Below are 23,108 nucleotides of genomic sequence, written 5' to 3'. Positions count from 1 at the left end.
ATGGCACCTGTGAAAAAGCTTGTGGCAAAGAAAGACAAAAAAAAAAAAAAAAAAGAAAGAAAAGAAAAAAAAAGTGGGTCCAAGTTGATTTGGACCACCCTGTAGAAGATGGAATTGTGGATGCTGCCAATTTTGAGCAGTTTCTCCAAGAATCAAAGGAACAGAAAAAGTTGGGAATCTTGGTGGAGTGGTCATGACCATCCAAAGGAGAAAGCAAGATCACTATAACATCTGAGGTGATTTTTTTTCTAAAACATATTTGAAATGTATCAGCTAAAAAATATTTGAAGAATAATCTACATGTCTAGTTGCATGTAGTTGCTAGCAGCAAATAGAGTTGTACATTATATTACCTTCAGATTAACCAGGATGAAGAGTAGGAAGATGCAGATTCAGACTCTTTTATCTGAATATTTTGCATGAGTTCTTGAATAAAACTTGGGAACCAATCAAACACACAAAAACAAAAAATTCCAAAAAAATTTCCTAAAAATTTTCTTGGATTATCTCAAAGGCAATCAGGATTCAAACAAAATCTATACATTACATCCAGTTATAATGTCCCTTAAGTCTCTTTTGTAACAGTCCCTCCCCTCTCCTTTCATCCCTATACCACAGATCCATTGAAGAATTATTGATCCCTTACAATGGTCCACATTTTGGACATAGCTGGCTGCTTTCTCCATAATGTCATTTAACTTTTCCTCCATCCTCTGCATTTTCTGTAAAAGTGGTAGTTAGATTTAGAGACTTGATTAGATTGGTTCAACTTATTTTAGATGAAAATATGTTGCAGGCAATGCTATATACTTTCTATTGTATCACATCAAAGAGGCACAGAATCTCTGGTCACTCACTTTCAATGCTAGTAAGATTGATCAGGGGATTCAGGTAGTAACAACTTAATTCCTCAATTGTCAAGTTCCCCCATCAACCTCTAATCTAATTATTTTAGCACCCACTGAAGATGCATTATGTCCTTAAAGGGTTGTAACATACCAATTTTCTAAGTTCATCACTTTTCCTACGATTATTGGGTTGACTTTTATATAAAGAACTCTCCTTTCTAAATTATTTGGTTATCCTGTAACATGGTGTGTTCAGGAAATTCAGGGAAGCTACTTAATTTTTTCCTAATTTCCAGGGTAATGAGAGTAAATGAGCAATGATGCCCTAACAACCTCCAAATGGTGACCAATAAGTTTTTCCTTAAATATCATTATGAACTCACAGCTTTTAAATATCTGACGGGTGACAGTAATTATTTATCTTGATCCCTGCCCAAAATGTTCTTTTCAGACCAGAGGAAGACCCTTGAGTATAACTCTTTTATCCTTTTTTTTTTTTTTTTCCGTGGTACTGGGGATCAAACCCAGGGCCTCTGAGCTATCTCCCCAGCCCCCTCTTTTATCCTTTTGATTAAACCCATAGCATCTCTGTTTTCCAGCACAAGAGTACTGACCTAATATTGTATATCTGCTATCATTCAAGAAGTTATGGCAGCTTCTTGAAAAATATGGGTATTTAGAGACTTCAATATGGACACTGTTGGTGTTCACTGCTACTGGCTTTTATTTCTTCTTGCTGCCTTGAAGAACAGAGCTAGAATGTACCTTTTTTTTTTTTTTTCAGTACTAGGTACTGAACCCAGGGGTGCTCTACCTATGAGCTACACCCTCCAGCCCTTTTCATTTTTTTATTTTGAGGCAGTGTTTCAGTAGGATGCTGAGGCTAGCCTTAAATTTGTGATCCTCCAGCCTCAGCCTCCCAAGTCACTGGGATTACAGACTAGAATGTTTAAGAGAGAAAAATAATTTTTAACCATTCTTATATTTCCAATTCAAATTTAAATTCAAATTTAAAATTTATAAAGTGTTATCCTAACTTCTTTGATTTTTACGTATTATCCTTTTATTGTTACACTGAATATCTTCACACCGAATGATATTAACATGAGCTTTAATTTCACTTTATTTTTCAATATTTCTACTAAAAATAACTAAGTGAAGTTTTAAATTTCTTTGCAGTTCTTTTGTTCCACATGGATATATAGGAAAAATACTCTATAAGGTCACTCAAAGTAATTTTTTTTCTCTGTATGTATATACTTATAACTGGATATATAGTTAGGTTCATTGGTTTCAGTTTGTTTTCAATTTTTAAGGATTGCCATCTTCATTTCAAGTATGTCTACAAGGACAAAAATTATTTATCAAGACACGATCACAAAGCCCAGGCTTCAAACTTCTGATCCTCCTGCCTCTGATTTGTAAGCAGCTGAAAATACAGGTATGTAATGCCATGTCCAGCTTTTAACTCATTTTTATATAAGTACACACATGTGCACACACACACACACACACACACACATACACTGTCTTACTAAAAAAGTAACACATATAACACAATTCTGAACCCATCTTTTTTTTTTTTTTTGCTAAAATATATCTTGGTGAAAAGGGTATATCAGTAGTACATAGAGATATTTTTTATTCCTTTTCATCTGCAAAGACTCCATTGTGTAGATATACCATAATCTCCTAGATTTAGGTGTGTCTCTTATATGCAGCATGGAGTTGAATTTCCTTGTTTTTTACTGTAACAAACAGATTTATAATTTCAGAATGTAGTTACCAATACTATTTCTAACTCAAATTTAAGTCATAAATTGGAAAAGCAGCACAGAATTATGGGAAAGCAGTAACCTTACCCTTTGTTGATTTACACATCACATAGGACACTGTGGCTATATAACAGGATGTCACCAGCACTCCCAGGACACTGCTAGCAAAGTTCAGAGAAGCCTCTCCTAAATCCAGGGAGAATGTTAGATAAGATAAATATACCTTGTCTGGGAGCTGTCCACTATTTTATTGCTCTTTAACAGTTTAACTAAAACCAGTATGAGGATGAAACAGACTAGGCCAATAAAAGACCCTTCTTGACATGTGAACAGTGACCTCACTCAGGTTCCATACTGGCAGTGATGCCAACCTGAAAGCTTCAAAGTTATCTATTAGTCATCAGTCACCTTCACAGCACAGGTTGAGGGAAAGGTCCTTGCAGATGTTTTCACCATTCAAAAACTTCAGACGGAGCCACTGATATCATTCCTACTCTGCACTCTGATACAGTGGTCACCAGCAACAGGGACAAAAAATCAGGAGATGGTAAAACAAGCTCTGGGCACCAGGTACAGCTGCTCTGCCCTGTTCTACATTCTGCCTGAATGGATAAGGACATAAGAAGTTCAGAGCTTGGGCACAGCATACAAGTATATGACTTCTCTCAACTGCAGAAACATAACAGCAAAAAGATTACAAACTACTACCTGGCACTGTCTTCAAGTAGAAGGCTACACCTTTTGTGCTTCCCAGTCCCATGAAATCCACTGATTTCCTTTCGGCCTTGCTTTCTCCATCACTTTTGAGCTGAAATCCTCCTGAACACTAAATCTGTCAAACAAGTTGATGAACTATAAAAACGACTGCCCATGTTCTCTATTCTTGCTTCCCTTGGTGGTAGCCCTAAATTGACAACTACGAAGTCAGTGATCACTGTGTGTCAGTAAGGGCATGATTTAGGCAAACTGATTTATGTGCTTTCTTTTCATTCCAGCCTTATAGCACCTCTATAAGGTAGAGGCTTCAGTCAGTTGTCATTTGTTTAAAAAAAAAAAAAAAACAGGTTACCTTACCCAACAAGACTTTTTCTGTAATGAAATCTGGCATGATGAAGTTGTAATTATTTTTCAAGGAATTTAACAGTGTGGTGCATATGAATTGCACTTTAGTTTGATGACCTCGAATAACAAATTCAGATCAACCTAAAATCTCTCCAGAAACCAGACTTTTGGAGGTAAGGAATTGTCTCAAGAATTTCAAGATTGAAATCTTTAGGATTACAGACTTTATATTTTGATTTCTGGCTTTTTTGACACTGGGAATTGAACCCAAGTGTGCTCTACCCCTAAGCTACCTCCTCAGTCCTTTTTATTTCCTTTTTTAAATTTTGAGACAGGATCTTGCTAAATTGTAGTCTGTCCTCAAACTTGCAATTCTTCTGCCTCAGACTTCCAAGTAGCTGGATTACAGGTATGCCCCATCATACCCTACCCATTATTTGGGAAGGAGCCCTAAAAGCCCAAAGACAATTGGGCTAACCAAAAAAAAAAAAAAAAAAAAAAAAAAAAAAAGTCTATATAATCACTAACAATCTTTTAAAAAAATCTTTCAAACTGATACATAAAAACATAAAAATGGTTCATATTTATGTAGTATCATGTGACATTTCAATACACATATATACTTGACAGTGTTTAAGCTAAAACACATATTTTCTCAAACATTTACCATTTATGGTAAAAAAAAAATTCAAAATCCTTTCTTCTAGCTTTTTGAAACAGACAGTATACTATCATTATCTATAATCACATTAATTGGCACTAACTCTCCAATGTGAGTCTATTTAACTGTACCTTAGTATCAGCTGATAATCTTTCCCCATCCCTCCTTCCCTCCTACTCTCCTCAGCCTTTGTTAACTACCATTCTGTTCTCGACTGCTATGAGATCTACTCTTTAGATTCCCCATAGAAGTGAGATCACGCAGTGCTTGTCTTTCTGTGCCTGGTTTATTTCACTTTACATGATGGTCTCCAGTCCCATCTATGTTGCCACAAATGAAAGAATTTCATCCTTTTTTAATGGCTGAATGGTATTCCACTGTGTAATGTAGCTCATTTTCTTTATCCATTCATCAGTTGATGGACACTCAGGTTGTTTCCATTTCTTGGCTATAGTGAACAGTGCTGCAGTAAACACAGGAGTGCAGATGTCTCTGACATACTGATTTCATTTCCTTTGGATACATGCCTAATAGTAGGGCTGCTGGATCATATGGTAGCTCTATTTTAATTTTTTTGAGGAATCTCCACACTGTTTTCCATAATGGCTGTCCTAATTTACATTACCAACAGTGTGCAAGGATTTCCTTTTCTCCACATCCTCATAGCTCCTACTCTTTTTTTTCTCCTCTTTGTCTCTTCGATAATAGTCATTCTTACCGAGTAAGATGATATCCCATTGTGGTTTTGATTTGCATTTCCCTGATGATTATTATTGCCACTTTTTGGTAGCTAGAATGACAGGAAAGGAAATAAAATATCAAGTATGCTCTTTTTATTTTGCTGTAAGGTGCCATATATTTGTGCTCATCGGTGAGGGCTTGTGGACCCCAACAGAAGCTATACACTTGCAATTCTGCTGCTAACCTTCTCTAGAGGATACAAGAGAAGCTTTCATTTTTCCTTTTCCATGTCTTATAATTCAACAAAAATTTCTTCTCACTTTCCTTCTTTCATCTCATAAAACTTAAATGGAAAATATTAAATAGCTTAGTAGCAGGGCAACACCAAGTAGCATGCCTGGCATGACAACATTTTTTAAAAATAAGAGTCTTATTATATTAAATATGTCTCATTATTGTAATTACACTGCTACAAGTACAGTGGATAATACGCATAATGTCATTATTTAATTTTATGGAAAAGCTTTCTAAATTGTTTGTTGACAGATAATACCAGATTCTGTTTCTATTTTGCCTAAATTGCAGCCTGTGCTAGAATTTTGTATTTCACTGTAATATTTCTTAAAATGTGCTTATCCTTTAGGATACAACTTGATAGTACTTTATTTCAGTATAAGATGGACCAGTAATTGCTTAGAAGGCTGGTTTGATAGCACCAAACTTTTGTGTTCTAGGAGAACAATAAATTTGCCACTTTTTAAAATACCTTGAAGAACATTTGTTGAGTGTGATATTATGCAGTCATTAAAAGCATATTTTTGAAAATATTGACATGGAAAATGCTCTTGATGTAAGTAAAATTGGTAGGTTATAAAATTCCATGTTCAGCTTAATCTCACCAATTTGGGGAGGGGGTACCAGGAATTGAACTCGGGGCACTGAGCCACATACCCAGTCCTATTTTGTATTTTATTTAGACACAGGGTCTCGTTGAGTTGCTTAGTGCCTCGGCACTGCTGAGGCTAGCTAGCTTTGAACTCTTGATCCTCCTGCCTCAGTCTCCCAGGAGTCACTGGGATTACAAGCATGTGCTACCTTGCCTGGCTAAATAGTTTTAAACTATAGAAATAAACCAAAATGTCAAGACTGATTTCTTTAAATGGTGGAGTTTAGAATGATTTTAATTGTCATTTCATGTTTTTGTTTGGTTTTGTTTTGAGATATAATCTCATTGTTTTGCCCAGACTGATCTCAAATTCATGAGCTCAAGTGATCCTCCCACCTCAGCCTCCCAAGCAGCTCAGATTATAGGCACACATCACCAGAACTGAAATCCATTCCTTTTATATTTCCTAAATATTCTGTGATAAACATGCAAATTATATAACCACAGAGTTATACCCCCAGCTCTACAAAAAGTTATTTTAAAAGCTACTTTCAGCGTATGGATGGGTAAGGGGTAGACGGTACTATGATGGCATGACATTGACCCCAGAACAATAAGGCAGCTAATGTCTTTCCATATACACTTTCAGTTTAAAGATACCAAACATCTTCAAAGCCTGCAATAAAAATAATGACCCTGGCCATAGGAACTGCACCTGAACCTCTGCCATCCCAGGCAAATCAGACTATCCTCATCAGGACCAGCTTGTACCCTCTATCTGCACTGCCACTGTACCTTCAATCCCCACACTCCCCTCCATTGGATGGCTAACCAGCCCTGGGTCCTTCCACAGCCTGATGTATCAGTTGAAACCTTTTAAATATTCAGGGGAGTTGTTTAACATGCACAGGGTATCAGATTGGCAAAGTGAAAAAGTTATAACAAAGATCTGTTTCAAAATAATGTGAATGCTGAATTACTGAAGGTAACTTTTAAAAATAGTTAAGTTGGCAAATTTTATGTGTTTGTTTTTACTACAATGTTTTTAAAAGTAAACTTAAAAAAAAATCAGTTCAGAGAGTTCCAACACATAGAATAAATCCAGCAGACCTGGACATATCTTGCTGAATTCATGAAGTGGGTCAGAATATACCATTACAAAACATGAAACTTTGGCATAAGGATTGTTTTGAGTTAAAGGCAATTAAGAAATAGCAAGGGCTGGGGATGTAGCTCAGTGATAGGGCCCTTGCCTAACATGTGAAGTCTTGAGTTCAATAACTAGTACCACACACAAAAAAAGTTACTTTATTTTCCTGAACATCGAATATATATAACGGGGCTGGGGTTATGGCTCAGTGGTAGAGCACTTGCCAGCATGCGCGAGGCACTGGGTTCAATTCTCAGCACCACATATAAATAAATGAATAAAACAAAGGTCTGTGGGCTGGGGATATAGCTTAGTTGGCAAAGTGCTTGCCTCGCAAGCGCAAGGCTCTAGGTTTAATCTCCAGCACCGCAAAAACAAAAAATAAATAAGAGTCTATCAACATCTAAAAAAACTTAATATATATATAAAATGATTCCAGCAAATAAGATTAAAAGTAAATAAGTAATATATATTTACAGCACAGAAAAAAGTCAAAGTATAGTATGGCACATGCTTGTAATCCCAGCTACTCAGGATGCTGAAGCAGGAGGATTGCAAGTTTGAGGTCAGGCTTGGGGTGAGGGGTAAACAGCTCTTTATTTTGACTGCTTTGTTACACAATGATATAATAATATTCTATGCAAATAACTGCTTGGCAATTAATAACCGAATTTTTAAAAAATGATATGTCTGCAAAAGGTACATTTTAGCAAGTACTAATTACATCATTACTATGTTTTTACTCCCTGATTCAATCTTCAGTCTTGAAACAGATCATTAACAAAATGATTTTAAATCTTAAAAATGCCATCCAAATTCAGTTAAAAGAATTTAAAAATCCATCTATGGACTAAAATTTATATTTGTGAAATAAAAAATAGTATAACTTGCAGGTCTCCCTTGTTTTACTATTTTAAATTTTAAAAACAACTAAAAAACCTAAGTAGTAACATGGAATAAAGAGGAAATTCTGTTTCTTCATCTCTTTTGGAGGGGGTACTATGGATTTAGGTAGCAGGGGTACTTCACCACTGACCTACAGTCCTTTTTGTTTTTTATTTTGAGAGTGGGTCTCACTAAATTGCTGAGGCAGGTCTGGAGCTTAAGATCCCCTGCCTCTGCCTCCTGAGTCACCGGGATTATTGTGTGTACCACCAACCCTGACTCTGTTTCTCCATCCTTATGGTGATTGTGCAGTCACTATGTATTTTAAATCTTTTGTTTAAATGCAGGCATGTATAGCATCACAGTGGGAAGACAATCTGGAACACTTATCACCTTGAACTTGAAGGAAACCTAAGTGCATCAACACAAGGCACAGGGGCAACTCTGACTGAGAGTATTGTCAATTATCTTCAAAGTAAAAGGCACTGTCTACCAAAATAAGTAGCAAAAATCAAAATAAAAAAATTAGCTTTTCATAAAATGTCTATTAAAATAAATTACACATAAAATTAAAACTCCCAGTAATCAAAGCACTTGTTCAGAACTTAAACCAACAAAATCTTTAAGGGAAGGAGTTTTTCATCACATCGTGTTCAGAAATGTTGGCACATGGTGATAATCAAAAGCAGAAGGACTTTGGCCGTTTTTATTATTTTATTGCTTTTAAATCCCCTACAAGCTGGGTGTGGTGGCACATGCCTCTAATCTCAGCCACTAGGGAGACAGGCAGTTTGCAAATTCAAGGCCAGTCTAGGCAATTTAGTGAGACCCTGTCTTAAAATGAAAGAGAAATAAAGGACTGGGGATGTGGCTATGTGGCCCCGATTCAATTGAAAGAAAGAATGAAAGAAGGGAAAGGAAAGGGAAGGGAAAGGGAAAGGAAAGGAAAGGAAGTGAAAGGAAGTGAAAGAAAGGAAGGGATAAAGGAGGGAAGGAGGGAGGAAAGGAAAGGGAGGGAGGGAGGGAGGAAGGAAGGGAGGGAGGGAAGGGAGGGAGGAAGAAATATTTAAAAACAAATTCCCTCTAGCAAGTGGACATCCTATTATCTCCACCTGGGGACTGCTTTCTATTACACTTCCCTTGGCATACTACTGTTACATAGTTCAACTACTTAAAGTTGGTTTTGTTAATTTTGTAATATTTTATAATGCATTCAGGCTTTTGTTAGGGAAACATTAAGGAATCATTTTATTAAATGAACAAATCTAAAACCTTAAATTCCTTATTAATAACAATGAACACCTAATGACTTATTTGTGTACTCGACTTTTTTTTTTTTTTTAGTTGCAGCTGGACACAATACCTTTATTTTATTTATTTTATTTTTTTTTTTACTGTAAACAAATGGGATACATGTTGTTTCTCTGTACATGGAGTAAAGGCATACCATTTGTGTAATCATAAATTTACATAGGGTAATGTTGTTTGATTCATTCTGTTATTTTATTTTATTTATTTATATGTGGTGCTGAGGATCGAACCCAGCATGTCACAAGTGCCAGGCAAGCACTCTATCACTAAGCCACAGCCACAGCCCTCAACCTTCTTTAATGGAACGAATTCACTGGAAAAGAATTAGAAAGGGACACAAGTGTGGAAAATGTAAACTGTTAGAGGATCCAGATGACAGCCCATGAGTGAGAAAGGCATTGTGCTGGGAAGCAATGCCCTGCCCAAAGTGGGCAGGTGGTACTGGGAAAGGCCACTACTCTACTACTTCCAACCGTATCCTTGCCAGGACACAGGCCCAGCGTACCCAGACCTGCTAAATTTGTTGAAGGGATGATAATCTACGTGGCAATTTAAGATCTGATTTGGGGAATGGAATGGTAGCTCAGTTGTAGAGCACTTGCCCAGCAGATGGGAGGCCCTGGGTTCAATTCCTGCAACACAGAAAGAAAAAAAAAAATTCTTGATTTTTAAACATTGGAAGTTAGTTCAAATTCTAGAAAACACTGTAGAACAAACAAAATACATCTACAGCTGCAGTGCATCCCCAGGCTACCAATTTCCTAATAAAAAATGCAAAACTAGCAGCTGAACCAGTTTAAAGAGGTTGGGAAAAATGAGCTTTCTTCCTGGATCCTTTTCCTTTCCTAAGATGTGATGTCTTGGAAAAATCCAGATACATTTACATCATATACAAAATTATGTGCAGTTTAACAAGAAAAGTAGCATAATTAGAGTAGGTAGCTGGGAATGGCCTGAACTCCCAGAGCAGTCCTTACTCTTGAATCAGGGCCAAGGATGGTGTCACCAAGATGCCTGTTGACTAACTGATGTGCAACAGATTTATTTAACCACTGGCAAACCACATTTCCCTTTCCAGGGCAATAAGTTAAAAGATTATTTACCTCCCTTGGTTATAAAGGGAGGAAATACCTCTTCCTCCACTCAGGGCAGCTGTGACCAGTTCTCCCAGAAAAATCATTAAACCTCAAGGATTCGGAGCCCAGAGCCCGGAGGACTTCGGCTGCACGCACTACCCTGCCCCCGAAGCAGGCACAGGCACGTTTGGAGAGGTGAGTGTTTGTTTGCCCCCCAAGCTTCACCCACCCACTCCACCGCCCTGTGCATGTGAGTCAGTAGACTGTAGGTAAGAAAGCCAAACTAAATCCTTTTATCTGAATCTCATTTGAATTGGCATTTGGCATATTAAAAGTGAAGGTTTATTCAAATTAGAGAGAAAAATAGAAGCTGTTCCCCACATTTCCGCAGGGAATTAGAGCTTCGTGTATCTTAGTGAAAAAGATGTAGAAGCTGTCTTCTAACAGACACCCCTCCGCCCCCGCCCCAGTATCCTCAAGGTTCAGTTGCTGCAGGGGGTAATACAGAATTAAAAGCAGGAATTTGGATAAGGCTTTGTCCTCCGCAGCCTTTAAGAATTTTCTGCTTTAAGTGAAACGCCCCTTTATGGCAGGGTTGCCATGGCTTCTCGCTGTGAACCCCCAGGGCCACTGAGTCTGCAACTGTGAATCCATTTCCATCCCTGGGAAAAGCTTTACAAGGTTCCAGCCTCACTATGCAACCAAATAAAGGCCCCCAAAGCTAATCTCTAGCCCTGCCCACCTTGAAGAATCAGGCCCAAGAAGGGCTCTTACACAATAAGATAGTTATCTCCCCCACGACAAGAGGGAAGAATTTGAAAGTGACTTTCCACTCTTCACAAATCAACTTCTTTGTGAGAAAATGTCCCTTTGTCTATCTCTTTTCCAGTGCTTATGTTCTGGACTGATTTTTTTTTTTTTTTCCAAACAACAATAGCAAGATTAGACATAACCATTAACAAAAACTAACATGACCAATTGTATTCTCCTAAATGTCTATTTCTGAAATTCCTATCAGAGTGTTTGGGGCAAGTATGCTATTTTAACATCAAATGTGAGAAAGAACAATGATCTCCTTTGTCATATTAAAAGCCAAGTTGCAGACCCTATTTTTTTCTGGTGAGGTTGAGATGGCAGAGAGGAGATAACCCATTTAAAAATAGCCCATCTTGTTCTAACTTTTAAAATTTCATAGGTTAATACAAATCTTGCAATCTGTAGTACAAATTTTACAATGTATTATCGTCTAAAGAACAATTCTCTAACAGTGAGATTTCAAGCATCAGTGGAGAAAAGCTATCTTTATGGAATGGGAAATCCTGTTCCCCGAAATATTATGAGAGAATTCCCCTGAGCTCAATTGGTCCTACGGACCTATACATGCACACATGCTTTCAAAAACCTCCTTGCAATACTAACCATAACAGGCTTCAGAGAACTCACATGATTTAGAAAGAGGGGAAGCTGCCCTGAAATCCTTTTATCCTTTAGAAGTTATTGCTACTCCTTCCTTCTATTCGCTCAATTTTGTAAACATCTCTTTCAGCAAGGAGATGGATAACTCAATGGGTAAGCCTCTTAAGAGAACAGTTTCTGGAGTCAGAGTACCCAACATCAAACCCCAACTCCACCACTTACAGTAGAGGCACTCTTAATAGTTCCAATTAACTGAGTTACCAGTTTAACCAATGTCCCAAATAACCTGGCTCATGACTATTGCACCCTTAATGTTCAGGGGTGGCAGGCAGCTTATCTCTAGTACACCTGAGGTTTCAGCTGCTTTTGCACAACTGCTCAATAGCAAGTTATGCCTAATGACTGTTAAGGTGAGCTCTTCAAACATACAGCAATCTGGAGTGCACATTAGCAGAGATTTTTATTTGCTGTTCCTTTTATTTATCCTTTCATGGGCTAACTTCTCCCCCGCCCCGCACCCACCGACCACCCCTCAGTTCCAGGGATTGAACCCAGGGGTGCTCTATCACTGAACTACATCCCCAGCCCTTTTTATTTTGAGACAGGGGCTTCTAAGTTTCCCAGACTGACCTTGAACTTGTGATCTTCCTGCCTCAGTCTCCCCAAATCTCTGGGTTTTTTTGTTGTTGTTGTTTTTGTATTGGGGATTGAACCTAGGGGTGCTATACCACTGAGCTATATCCCAGTCCTTTTTATATTTTATTTTGAAACAAGGTTCCTGTTAAAATTGCTGAAGTTAGCCTCGAGCTTGCGATCCTCCTACCTCAGCCCCCCAAGTTGTTGGGATTACAGGTATGTGCACCACAGTGCCTAATTTGTGGGCTAATTTCGAAACTTAAAAAAGCACGTTTCAACTCTGTTGTTTCAGATGGTAGATAACACATAAAAATAAGAATGTATACACATTTCTGGGTTTCACTATATACTATGCTTCACAATCGGTCATTTCTCTTTTGCTTTCTCTACTCTTTGTTACTCAGGGCTTCCTGCACTATCACAAAAAAAAAAAAAAAAAAAAAAAACCTCAAACCATGTTGAGTAACCAAACATCCTGAAATCCTCCTCAAAATTGCCTTTTGTGGATGAAACTGTGCTTTTGTATGATTACAGAACATAGTATAGAACTATCAATAAATATTAATAATGCTGATGCAAGGCAGTGGAAACAAGCAGACAGTACTAACTACCTGCTTCACTGACCACATCCATCCTCAGAGAGACTATTAATAGTGTTTATCTCTGTTGAATCAAGGAACTCCTCAGGGGCAAGAGTGGGAGCACATACATCCTTCAAGGCAGGGGATACTTCAGTTTAAAAAAGTACATTCACCCCCTACCTCCCAACCCCCACCATGAGAATTACTGCTCTAGATTTTTCAGGCAAAAAACAATCATGTGCTTCTCTGGCAGCTGACCTTTTATGGCCTAACAATGTTCTGTTTCAAATATCACATCATGAAGCTGATATTAGACCTTATAAAATCAAGATAGTTCTGCAAGCTGGCTAAGTACCCAGACTTCTCATTCCTCAACTTTCTGAATTCTGAGTGCTGCCTCAGGTACAGCTGGATGTGCCAACATCGGCCAGGGCCACAGACCATGGGTGACAAGGGATAAAAATCAAATCTCTAATTTCCTCAGCTAGCAAAGTTCTCTCTCAATGTATCTATGTAAAGAAATCAAAAATTAAAACGTCCAATTAACTAAGATGTGATTTCATTTCTTCACTATGGAAACATGCTAAAACCCAGTGCACTGAAGAACTCCCCTTTGACATTTTAAGGCTTCTTTTCATTCCATTGCTGCTAATGTAACTTGACTTTTCATAAGCAAAAGCCTACCCAGACAAAGGAGGGAAGGGGGGAGGGGGGAGGCTTCAAATCCCTGCTTTTCCAGCCTGCCGCAGGGCAGCTAATAGCGATGATTTCCAATCATGAAACAAACCTGTTACACAAACATGCTAAGCAAAATAACTAATTTGTACAGTATGTCCACTGCTTACTTTTTTCCTGGAATACATGATGAATTTTTTATGAAGGGCGGTGGAGGAAGGGAAGAACCACATTCAAAACCCAACATCATTCTTTTCTACAGTGTCATTTGAAAAGCCAGATAAAAGCGGCATGAGGAGGCTGGAAAAAGAGTGTACGACTTAGCGGTTCAGAAAACCACCCTCCATTTCATTCTGGAGCCCGGAGGTTACACCCAGGCATCACAAAAGCTTCTTTCCTCACAACATTAACTGGTAAGTGCTTTCCCTGTTTGTTTTCCCAAACTGACACAAATGTAGCTGACCTGATGAGGATTCCTGCAGATGATTTATTTACAAAACAGCATTCTGACTCACTACCAATGACAAAAAAGGAAAGGATTCCTGATAGTTTACAAAATGCTCTGTCTGCAAATTTGTGTTTTTGGTCTTGCCAAAAGTGTTTAGGACCGATCATACAGGATTGATGACAGCGCTGGTGAATCCTAAAACAGTAAAAGAAAAAGAGAGAGAGAGAGAGAGAGAGAATATTGCTGGGGTGGAGGTGGCAGTACAAAGAATGTTCAGTAATTTTCTCAGCTCTTACTGAGATAATAGCAACTCACAACTTATAAACTTGGGTTTTAAGTAGTTGTTATAATCCATAGTCAAACATCAGTTGTGGAAAGCTCACTGTAGAACAACTAGGAGAAATGGGACTCAGAGATGGAAACTGATATTACTTTTTTTAGGTTACATGGTAGAAAAAACTTTCTACACTGACTTTCTGCGCTTTCCACACCCACCCGCCGCCTACCCCTTTTGAAAGATTAACAGCTTCTGGTTGATTTACTCTGCCATTTCTTTGTTCGTGCTGCAATTTTGACATTTCATTATCAATTACCCTTTAGAATTGATACCTGGGTTTTACTCACCACTCTTTTGTCTTGCAACTCTTTGGGGAACCTTTTGTCCCTGTCTCCTCCTACCCTATGTACCTCTCTTCTCATCTTGAACTCTGGTGGATATTGTGTGCCCCATTACTCTTGTGTTAAAACACTCTGTGCACCGTGTGATGGAGTGTCACACTGCAGGAAGGCTCTACTCCACAAAACTGGGACTTGTGCCTGGTCCCATACATAGCACTCTAGGCAGCTGGGACAGTGCCATGTTCCATATGGAGCAGGCCACTCTGCAGCTGAGGGAGGGCTCGGCTCTTCCAGCTCCCCAGTTGAAGGCTGAAAAAGCAGGACGATACCTGATAAACACCACAAGCACCAAGAGCACCACGCCAGGGGTGCCCTCTCAGGCAGTGGCCACTATCAGTGGAGGGTTACTAAGGCTAGCGCCCCTGGAGATCCATCGTCTCTGTCAGGCTCCAACTACCGTGCTCAGGGTTGTTCTGAACATGTCACCTGGACTCATTTGACCAGGTACGGTAGGACACATACTTGAAAACAACTGCAAGAAAGAAGGTGTTTCATTATACTCAGGGTCTCCAAGACACAGGAGGCACCGCACCCCACGGGGAAGCGCTGCCGTGAGCCGTGAGCCGGCAGAGGAGGAAATGGTGGGCGGGAGACTTTACTGAGGTTTTCTAGGGAATGAATGGGCGAAGCAAAGTAAGAAGCAGTACAAATTTAGGAGTATGTTCCATCCCTATTTTTTTTTTCAGATTTTTAAGAATTGTAATAAATAACCCTTCGGGCTGGGGTTGTGGTTCAGTGATATAACAGTTAACCTAGCATGTGATAGGTCCTGGGTTCAATCCCCAGTATCACCAAACACAAATAAACAAAACAAAAAAAGAAAAGGAAAAAAAAAATATTAACTTTTTTTTTCCCCTCAGTATCTAGGGTCATTTTACCACTGAGCTATATACCTAGCCCTTTGTTTTTGGTTTTTTTTTTATTTTGAGAGCGTCTCACTAAGTGCTCAGGCTAGCCTTGAACTTGTGATCCTCCGGTCTCAGCCTCCTGAGTCCTGGAATTGCAGGTGTGTGCCACATTAACCATTTTTAAGGGTACAGTTCAGTAGTAGTTACAAGCATCTTCACATTGCTGTGCAGTCAGTCCCCAGAACTTTTCTACCTTGCAAATCTGAACCTATATAACTAGTCAACAACCCAGATTCTCCTGTCCCCTCCTTTCTGTGTCTGTCATTCTGACTACTTTCCGTCCTTCAGGAGTAGGATTGGAAGGTATCTATCCTGATCTCACTGGCTCTTTGTGTTGAGGGCCCTCCAAGTTGTTTTCCACAGTGGCTGCCTGGTTTTACATTCCCACCCAGAGTCCTCCCAGGTAGCAATTTCTCCATGTTCTCACCTACTTCTTGCTCTTGTCTTCTTGTACAGTTGGGATGTTATGGTTGTGCTGGGGCTCAGTACCCATGAATTTCGATTCGTTCACAATTCTTAACATACTACATTGAATAACAGTCATGTAGTTGTGATTCTTTTCTAAATAGTTCCTGTTATTTTCTAGCCTAAAAGTTGGAGGTAAATTTTCCTTAAAATTAGGATGTTGGTTATCAATATCTTCACGTTGATCAGCTGTTAATTCACAATTTAATATCATACATGTTCAAATTTTCAGTTGTTCACAGCGTGTTAATGTGTATTAGGAAAACAGGATTCCCATGACGGAAGATGTAACAAAGCACACATGACCGTGACAGGAGAGCCAAGAGCAAGCAGAGGTTTTCTTTAGAAAACAGTTCTACTAAAAAAAACATAGGGATGCAAGTAATTTAGAATGTTCATGACACATTAATTGCAGGTTTGTGGCTCTGAACTGCCATTTTGTATGCTTTTGTTTTATAAATATCAATTTCTTCAAATTCAGTTTTGAGGTTACCTGACCAACATTGTTTTTCCCTTTTATTTCTTCTTTCTTCTAGTCTTGTTTTAGGCTTTTAGTCACTTGAGGCTGTGGTTCTTAGGAAGGAGTGGAGAGCAGCAGTCGACCTGGTGTCCCTAGGCAATGGCTTCTTTCCCCACCCTTTTGTTTCAAGTAAAATTTTTAGAATGCTGTCGGCAGCTAAAATATATTTTCCCTCTCTCACTGGATGATTTCCTGTCATGCTCATAGAAATACCAAATAGCCCTGTTGTGAACAGCAACCTCCATTTTCAGTTGCCACTGGCCATTTGTAGTCAGCTGCCGCCCTCTCTAGAGTGTGCTCTTTGAGTTTAGGGGGACAAAGAATATAGAAGCAAAGCAAGGCCCCAAATGGAGCCTTATCTCCCCTTTACTGGTGCCACTAAGTTTGCTGTTTTGAGACCATTCTTATCTAGGTTAGAACACATCCTCCTGCTATGACTTCCTGCTCGGTGGTTCCCTTGATATGGGAATTAATTTCCTGCACATTTTTAGCCCTTAGCCTCACTTTGGGTAGAGGTAATAACCTTGCAATCTGATCCAGGCTCTAGGGTCCTCCTTCTGGCGAAAGGTGGAAGAGGACACTCTGTTTTCAAAGTTCTGTCTTGTCAATCATGCCTGTGATTCTCCTTGTTAGACCAGAAGTGTGGGTCACTTTGCTCTCTTTGGGAGGACTCAGCACTGAAACTGGCAGCAGTGACACTTTAGGTGGACACAGCAGGCAAACAGGGCAGAGGTGCAGGGCAGGTGCATGAGCGACAGAACTTCAGCGCTCAGAGCTGCTTCCCAGCACAGTTGGGACCTCCTGGGAGAGCCACACAGGAAGTCAGGGCATTTTGTCCCTCAAGGCCATAACCACACACCCTGCTGGCTATGCCATTTTATCTCCCTCTGATTTGGTTCTGAGAGCAAGAGAACAAGACCTAGCTCTGCCCCCTCCAGGGATCCAGGAAGGTGGTCTCGGGCGTTAACAGTGTGACTCACACGATACTTCTTTAGCTTGACCTAATACCTGAGTGTCCAACCTGTGACCAGGTGTCCTTCACAGAGAAAGCTTCTTTGTAAAGATGTTCCTCAAATTATGATGGGGTTACATCCAGATAAACCCATTGTAAGCTGAAAATATCTCATGTTGAAAACAGATTGAATTACACCTCGCCTGCAGAGCACGGTAGCCTAGCAACCAGCGCACTGCAGAGTATTGATTGTTTCCCCTCGTGATCGCAGGGCTGATTGAGAGAGCTGGCTCGCTGCCCTGCCAAGCATCTCGAGAGTGCGAACTGCTGCATATTGCTCATCCAGGAAAAGATCAAAATTAAAAGGACGAAGTAAGGTTTATATTAAATGCATATCACCCTCCATTTTAAAGTCAAAATTCTGAAGCAGACATATAAGTTTGGGTCCACCTTTACTGGCAGACATCTTTGTGGCTCTTGTCTGTCTTTTATCTAGTTTATTCAAATAAAGACAGCCCCTCTCTAAGAAAGCCCCAAGCCAGAGGACCGTGTGTCAGGTGGCTGGTCAGATGAGACACAAAGGAGGCAGCACAATAACACACATGAAATAATAAAAGCATTGTATAAATTATAGATCCCAGGGAGAAGAGGGGAGCCAGGGGAGCAAGCCTTGCAGAGCCAACAAAAAGAGGCTTCCTAGAACACACATGCTCAACCAGTGGGTGGGGAGCAAGAAAGACAGCATGAGAGACCCAAAGATTGTTGGGGTCCAGGATTCAGTCAAGCAGGTTTCCAATGTTTTTTTCCTGGTGGTGGTTTGTTTTTTGTTTTTGATACTAAAGATTGAACCCAGGGGTGCTCTGCCACTGAGCCACATCCCAGTCCTTTTTATTCTTTGAGACAGGTCTCAATAAGTTTGCTGAGGCTGGTCTCAAACTTGTGATCCTCCTGCCTTTACCTCCCTAGTCACAGGATTATAGGCATGGCCATGTGGCTCCCATGGGGAGTTCTAATCGGTGGGTTTAGAGCAAGCAGGCATGAGCTCTGTGGAGGCACACTGTGACTCACAGGTTTCACTGTGGCATATCTGCACTGCCCATATGGGGTCCTGGGGGTTAGTGTGGTGAATTAAAAAGGTTGTAATTACATGCCCCATAGGGAGGTGGTGTCCAGGAGATGGCTGAATCAGGCACATGTGTAAATTGACTCCTTTGAGGAACTGAGAGGAGGTTGAAAAGACAGTCATAGCCTCCAGAATTCAATGTCACACTATTTTCTGATTTTAAACAAACAACAAAAACTATAACCAAGAAATGCTTTTATCTTCAAAAGAAAAGTATTTATAATTAAAAACTGGGATGAGGCGGGAATTCTTCAGTCTTAGAAAAATTGCTTGGGCTGGGGATATAGCTCAGTTGGTAGAGTGCCTGCCTCGAAAGCACAAGATCCTGGGTTCAATCCCCAGCACCGCAAAAAAAAAAATTAGTAAGACCCTGTCTCAAAAGTAATAATAAAAATAAAGGGCTGGGGATGTGGCTCAGTGCACCCCTGGGTTCACTTGTAGCACAAAACAAACAAACAAAACAGTTTCCAAAGCTACTTGTTTGTATTTACAAATATTCCTCCGGACTGTACCAGAAGGAAAACAGGGACCATGGATAAAGATCATGAGTAGGTAGTTTTAATCAGACTTAGCTTCCATTGCTTCGTCAGAAACCAGACTCCCCTTGTTTTCAGTTTCTCCATCTTCTGCAGGTGAATTTCCAGTTCCTTGGTTTGTCATTTCAGCCTTTTTGCCTTTGCCACCCTTTTCCCCTCTGCTTGCACTTTGTTTGAAGATTTATCTTTTTCTGCTATTTTTGGCTTCATTTTTACTTCTGTAGCTGACACCTTCGCTGATCTCTTAGGTTCTTCTTCGCTTCCCTTTCAGCTAGATTGTCCTCTTGAGCACTGGTAGCGGGAGGGCTATTGTGTGTCTGCAGATCCCATTTTATATAAGGGACCTGCACATCCAGAGATTTCGATATCCAAGCAGTACTAGAATCCATCTCCCACAGATACAGAAATAACCACCTTCCTAGAAAACTCATCTCAGTTTTGATACATTTATTGGGCAATCACAGTGACCAATGTACCACCCTACATACACTAATGAATCCCAAGTTAAAACTGTAAAGGCTATTCCATTTGTACTCACTGTCAACTAAAAAAATTTTCAGGTTACAACAAAAAACATACTTAGATAGGACTTTACATTTTTCACTGCCTCCCTGTCTCTCTCTCCCTCTTTTTTTTTTTTTTTTTTTGTGTGTGTGTGTGTGTGTGTGTGTGTGTGTGCGGGGGGGAAGTACTGGTATTGAACCCAGCCCCTCATACATGTTAGGCAGGTGCTTTATAACTGAGCTACATCCCCATGCCCTTTTAAATTTTTATTTTGAAACAGGGTTCGAGTTGCTAATGCTGTCCCTGAACTTGGGATTCTCTTGCCTCAGCCTCTCAATTTATCATCATTGCCAGCCCATAATATAGTTTTGACAGGGAAAGCACATGCTGCTTCATCCACTCAGCATTGATTGGGCACCTATTAGTCTCTGACACTCCGCTTCAGCTTGAGGTACAAGATGAGTAAATTGTAGTCCTTGCCTATGAGCCTCTCACTAATGCAGATAGCACTTTAACAGGAGATTACTACAGAGGCCATGTGTAGGGGTGAAGAAGGCAGGCCCTGGAGTCACACAGACCCTGGGCTTTACCACTTTTCCAATTGTCCAACCTCTTAGCCTCTTGGAAATAACAATAGTACCTCACAGAATTTTGAGAATTAACTGTGAAAACCCATGTGAAGTTGCTTAGCATTGCACTGTATTTAATAAGTACTCAAGAAATGTTAGGTATTACCTAATGTGTTAAATGCAACTTAAGTAATTAGGCATGGTTTTTACTTCCTTTTTGGGGGGTTGGGGGTTGTTGGGGATTGAACTCGGGGGCACTCCACCACTGAGTAACATCCCCAGTCCTGTTTTGTATTTTATTTTGAGACAGGGTCTCATCCAGTTGCTTAGTGTCTTGCTTGTGATCCTCCTGCCTCAGCCTCCCAAATCGCTTAGATTACAGGTGTGTGCTATCTCTCCTGGAGTACTTGCTTCCTTTTGAATATAGTTACGTAAACTGGTTTTAATTATAAGCAACTCATGACTGGACAACTATAATAGTTTATAGTGAACTTATTTGCTTTATGCTAGGGGCACGAGGTATTGAACCACTGAGCAACACCCCCAACCCTTTTTATATTATATGTGACACGGGATCTTGCTCAGTTGCTTAGAGCCTCACTAAATTGCCGAGACTGGCTTTGAATTTGCAATCCTCCTGCCTCAGCCTCTCCAACTGTTGGGATTACAGGCATGCACCAACACGCCCGACTTGCTTACTCTTTTAAATTTTATTTTTGCATACCAAGGGTTGAAAATAGGACCTTGTACACACTAGGCAAGTATTCTACTACATTCCCAGTCCACTTGTTTGCTCTTGAAAATAATCTGGGGAAAAAATCTAACCATCTCTCCCTGGAAATGGAATGTGCTGTCAATTGAAACTTCTAGCTTGCTGGTTAGGGTGGCACATACCTGTAATCCCAGTGACTCAGAAGACTGAGATAGGAGTATCACAAGTTAGAAGTCAGCTTGGGCAAGTTAGCAAGACCCTGTCTCAAAATAAAAATAAGATCTGGGTACGGTGGCAAATGCCCATAATCTCAGTACTCTGGGAGACTGAGGCAGGAGAATTACAAGTCTGAGAATAGCCTCATCAACTTAGCTAGGTGCTAAGCAACTTAGTGAGACCCTGTCTCAAAAGAAAAAAAACAAAAAGGGTCTGGAATGTAGCTCAGTGGTGGAGTGGCCCTGTTCAATCCCTAGTACCACCAGTACCTAGTGGGTGGGAAGAGGAGGAGGTCCTGGTCTAATTATATGGCTGAAAAGATTTAACACATCTCTCAGGAGTGAGGCTAACTTTCCTAAATACTCAACATTATTTTAACCCCTTTCATAAAAAAGAGGAAATGAACTAAAAAACTAATTGATTTGATGATATTTAATGACTTCAGCCTGCATGGTGGCTCATGCCTGTAATCCCAGTTACTCAGAAGGATTCCAAATTATGGCCAGCCTGGACAAATTAGTGAATTCTTGTCAATAAATAAATAAATAAAGACTGTCATGCAGCTCAGTGGTAAGAGTAATAGCCTAGCCCTGGGTTCAGTCCTCAGTACTGTATACACATATACACACAAAAAAACAAAAAAAAAACTCAATCCACATTTGCCTCTCAGACAAAAATAAACGTTGGCTAGATGCCCACGGGCATGAATCTTTTTTAAAAAATCCACTGAGTAGTCTTTCAATCAGTCCATACATATTATCAAGTGCTATTTATCAGGCACTAAGCTGGTTCTAGGGTTATAAAGATAAGCAAAACCACAGAGTGGTGGAAGAGACAGACATTCATCAAATAAGCATTTAAATATATTAGTAAAGGGTTCAGAGCAGGACCCTGATTTAGACTGGGGCATAGGTTTGTGTAGGTCAGGGAAGTAATATCTAAAAATACAACTTACCCTTTAGAAGAACTGGCATTTTTCTCCTTAATTTTAATACTACCAGCAAGTTCAGGAAATAGAAACTTAGTCAAAATCAGTTATATGGTTAACTTATGGAAGATGTTAAATTGATATAAATTATTTATTCTATCACCCAATTGTCTTCAACATTACACATGACCTTTCCATTTGTCATTCTACCCAATATGGACTGTCATTTCATTAAATGTATTCAAAGTATAATCATTATTAACATATATACACACAGAAATGAATACTTAATTATAGTTCATTATATTCACTAATGTAGAAGTTGGGAAAATTTTAGAAGACTGTATAAGGACCCTAGATAAGCTCTTTAATTCTTGACCAGGAGGGATGCCTTGCTCTTCAAAGATATTTCACATCTAAACATGGAGTGTCTCCGTCCTCTGCCTTTTGTTTTTGGGGAGCTGAATGGGGAAGAGTGAATCAGCACAGACTTAAAAGTACTTGTCTTGTAGGAAGGATTACAATATACCAAACGCTACATAAAGTGGTGTTTTCAAATTTCCTCAGAAATGTATTATTTCTCCCAAAACACAGGGAGAGAAGAAAATAATTATAGAGAATAACTTGCCATTAATTTTCACTAGAAAATTTACAAAATTATTCACACTTACCACTTTCAGACTTAAATCTGAATTTTTTAAAGGACAGTTTTGTAGCTATTATAATTGAATCTGCTCAAACTGTTTAGATGGTTGTCAGTGATTTCCTACAGAATGATCATTTTTTCCCTTTTACATTCTTCTCAGGCAATCAGTGAATAACAAATTTATCAAAACTTACACAAGGGCCCAGACAGCATTTCTTTCTTGCTGAGGCAGATAATTAATTGATCAGTTCTCCAGCCAG

The 23,108-nt window shown here is 39.5% G+C and overlaps 1 protein-coding gene and 1 pseudogene across 6 annotated transcripts in view; both read left to right on the top strand.

Annotated features, from left to right (window-relative positions):
• Positions 1-380, top strand: LOC124981388 (60S ribosomal protein L22-like; annotated as a pseudogene).
• Positions 381-10,401: 10,021 nt separating this feature from the next.
• Positions 10,402-23,108, top strand: part of Cmklr2 (chemerin chemokine-like receptor 2) — a 38,711-nt gene continuing 26,004 nt past the window's right edge. For 4 of the 6 annotated variants that reach the window (XM_047545576.1, XM_047545579.1, XM_047545581.1 and 1 more), the window contains exon 1: positions 13,865-14,056. The gene's annotated coding sequence lies outside the window, so the exon portion shown is untranslated. Of the gene's footprint in view, positions 10,531-13,763; positions 13,797-13,864; positions 14,057-23,108 lie in introns of those variants that run through there. The other 2 variants (XM_047545578.1, XM_047545577.1) reach the window with 2 other exon arrangements.

Source organism: Sciurus carolinensis, chromosome 3 (genome assembly GCF_902686445.1).
Source record: "Sciurus carolinensis chromosome 3, mSciCar1.2, whole genome shotgun sequence".
NCBI classification, from domain to species: domain Eukaryota; kingdom Metazoa; phylum Chordata; class Mammalia; order Rodentia; family Sciuridae; genus Sciurus; species Sciurus carolinensis.
Note: the sequence above shows the minus strand (reverse complement) of the source record. Positions and strands in the feature narration are given on the sequence as shown.